The sequence below is a fragment of the Oscarella lobularis genome, chromosome 16, assembly GCF_947507565.1.
Source record: "Oscarella lobularis chromosome 16, ooOscLobu1.1, whole genome shotgun sequence".
Taxonomy (NCBI): Eukaryota; Metazoa; Porifera; class Homoscleromorpha; order Homosclerophorida; family Oscarellidae; genus Oscarella; species Oscarella lobularis.
The window spans coordinates 311-3,363 of record NC_089190.1 but is presented as its reverse complement, the minus strand read 5'-3'; the positions used below and the strand labels follow the sequence as shown (position 1 = coordinate 3,363).

Genomic DNA, 3,053 nt, shown 5'->3' with positions numbered 1-3,053 from the left:
TGATCTTTATTTTCAGGCTCTTAGAATCAAAGTCTAGGCCCTCAACTTTATCTTCATGTCCTTAGAATCAGAGTTTTGGCTCTGAACTTTAACTTCAGACCCTTAGAATCAAAATTTAGGCCCTCAACTTCATCTTCAGGTCCCTAGAATCAAAGTTTATTCTCTCATCTCTCTCTTCAGGGCCTTAGAATCAAAGTTTAGGCCTTCAACTTTATCTTCAGGGACTTAGAATCAAAGTTTAGGCCCTCAACATTATCTTCAGGTCCTTAGAGTCAAAGTTTAGTCTCTCAACTTTATCTTCAGGCCCTTAGAATCAAAGTTTAGGCCCTCAACTTTATCTTCAGGTTCTTAGAATCAAAGTTTTGGCTCTGAGCTTTAACTTCAGACCCTTAGAATCAAAGTTTGGGCCTTCAAATTTCACTTCAGGGCCTTAGAATCAAAGTTTTGGCCTTCAACTTTATCTTCAGGGCCTTAGAATCAAAGTCTAGGCCCTCAAGTTTATCTTCAGGGCCTTAGAATCAGAGTTTAGGCCCTCAACTTTATCTTCAGGCCCTTAGAATAAAAGTTGAGGCCCTCAACTTTATCTTCAGGCTCTTAGAATCAAAGTTTAGGCCATCAACTTTATCTTCAGGTCTTTAGAATCAAAGTCTAGGCCCTCAACTTTATCTTCATGTCCTTAGAATCGGAGATTAGGCCCTCAACTTTATCTTCAGGCCCTTAGAATCAAAGTTTAGGGTTAGTGGTTATGGGTAAGGGCTAGGGTTCGGGTTTATTAACCTCTAATTCCTAGTTCCAAACAACATTCATGTATCAAAGATGACATGGATGTTAGGCTGACATTTATCTCCGCGGAAGATGGCTTGCCAGTCATGCGAGACCAATCCAGATTTGTCAGGAAGGTTAGTTTCTCATGTATTTCTTCCTTTCTGGAGTGTGTTTTGGAGGGGTTTGTATTGGGGCCCCTATTGGGGGTTCTTTTTCTATTTATGTTTTCTTTGTTTCCTTTTGGGTGCTGGTATTGTATCCTGTATTCTATTTTGATTGTGTGTTTATTTCGTGTGTTTTTACTGGTATAGTTTTTGCGCGTTTTGTTTTCATTGTTTACATTGTTTAGCGCGCGTTATATAAAGTTTTTGGCAAGGTTTCTTTGTTGTTTCCCTGCCGTTTCTCGGCTTTTACGCCTGTTTTTCATGTTCCTCGTTGTTGCCGGCGAATGTTTGAGGTGAGGAGGATTGGTATTGATTTAGATTTAGCGTGATTTTTCCGTTTTGTTTCCGTCGATCGTTTTCTGAATGAAAACTCTGTTTCTTAGGTTGTTCCTCGTTTCCTATGGGTTTATCGGTTGCTTCTCTTGCGTCCTTTTGTCAGATAAGTGTTTATTTGTTCTCTTTTGTTGCGTATTTCTTGGGTTTTTCTTGTTGTATAGCGTGCGTTATCAGGATTGTTTTTTCTTCGTTATCTTGGTATTTTCTTTGTTTGTTTTTGGTTTCTTTTCGAATGGGATGGAAGGGTAAGTGGTTGTGTATAGGGTTGGTGGTGTTTTTTATTAGTTTTCTTGTCCGTGTGGTGTATTTTTTCTTTTTATATTTTTATTAATTTTTTAATTTTTATTGATTTTCTTGTATGTGTGGTGTATTAGGGTCAGGGTTTGGTATTGGGTTAGTGATATTTTTATTTGTTTTTTCGTCTGTGTGGTGTATAAGGTTGGGGGTTTGGTATTGGGTTGGAAGTATTTTTGTTGATTTTTGTTTTGTGTATGGGTGGTGTATTGGAGTAGGTTCATTGTTTAATTGTGGCGATTGGTTTTGCTTGGACGATTTCGTTGGTGTCTGAGTGCTTTTCGAATTTGGAGTTGAGTCCTTTTGGGTTTAAGGTTTCCAATGTTTTAATCCATTTTGTTTCAGTTTCTAGTAGCTTTTCTTTTGTTACTTGTTCAATTGGCGTGACTTTGATGTCGTCTTCCATGTTAAGCCTGTGTCTCCTGAAGTGTTGGTAAATTAGGTAGTTTTTGCTCTTTAGGTCGTTTCTATGTTTTGTTATTCTATCTTGTAGAGACTGTGAAGTTTGTCCCACGTATTGTTGATTGCAGTGTTTGCAGGTGATGACGTAGATGACATTCCATGTTCTGCAATTCATCTCTTGTTTTATAGGATAGGATCTTTTTGTATGAGAGCTCGTGATTGTGTTTGATGTCGTTATACATCTGCATAGTTTGCAGTTGGCAGATCTACACCGGGATATTTTTCTGTTGAAGCTAGGATGAATTGTTTTTATTGGAAGGGTATCTTTTTCCATTGGAGGTTCAGGTTGATTTGATATTTTGGATTTCACTATTTTTGATGCGATTGTTTTGTCCTTTTTGTAGGCAAAAATGAGTGGATTAGGGAAGATGTTTTTGAGGATTAGGGTTAGGGTTAGGGTTAGGGTTAGGGTTAGGGTTAGGGTTAGGGTTAGGGTTAGGGTTAGGGTTAGGGTTAGGGTTAGGGTTAGGGTTAGGGTTAAAAGATGTACCCACTTGGGTGACTGGGTCATATGATACACCGTTGGATAGAGCTTTCAAAGAGCTTTCGAATGGACCTATATCTTCTGTACAAATTCTTTGATTTGAAAAAGTTAATGACAAGTGATACACCGTTGGAAAGAGAATGAAAAGAGCTATTGAATGGACCTATATCTTCTGTAGGGTTAGGGTTAGGGTTAGGGTTAGGGTTAGGGTTAGGGTTAGGGTTAGGGTTAGGGTTAGGGTTAGGGTTAGGGTTAGGGTTAGGGTTAGGGTTAGGGTTAGGGTTAGGGTTAGGGTTAGGGTTAGGGTTAGGGTTAGGGTTAGGGTTAGGGTTAGGGTTAGGGTTAGGGTTAGGGTTAGGGTTAGGGTTAGGGTTAGGGTTAGGGTTAGGGTTAGGGTTAGGGTTAGGGTTAGGGTTAGGGTTAGGGTTAGGGTTAGGGTTAGGGTTAGGGTTAGGGTTAGGGTTAGGGTTAGGGTTAGGGTTAGGGTTAGGGTTAGGGTTAGGGTTAGGGTTAGGGTTAGGGTTAGGGTTAGGGTTAGGGTTAGGGTT

At 39.6% G+C, this 3,053-nt stretch overlaps 1 long non-coding RNA gene across 1 annotated transcript; it reads left to right on the top strand.

Moving 5' to 3' along the window:
* Nucleotides 1-736: 736 nt before the first annotated feature.
* On the top strand, nt 737-2,400 carry LOC136196494 (uncharacterized). The gene is made up of 7 exons (XR_010672219.1): nt 737-899; nt 1,142-1,222; nt 1,313-1,851; nt 1,905-1,992; nt 2,053-2,098; nt 2,151-2,306; nt 2,366-2,400. It is a non-coding gene; the product is annotated as an uncharacterized lncRNA (long non-coding RNA).
* Nucleotides 2,401-3,053: the final 653 nt, after the last annotated feature.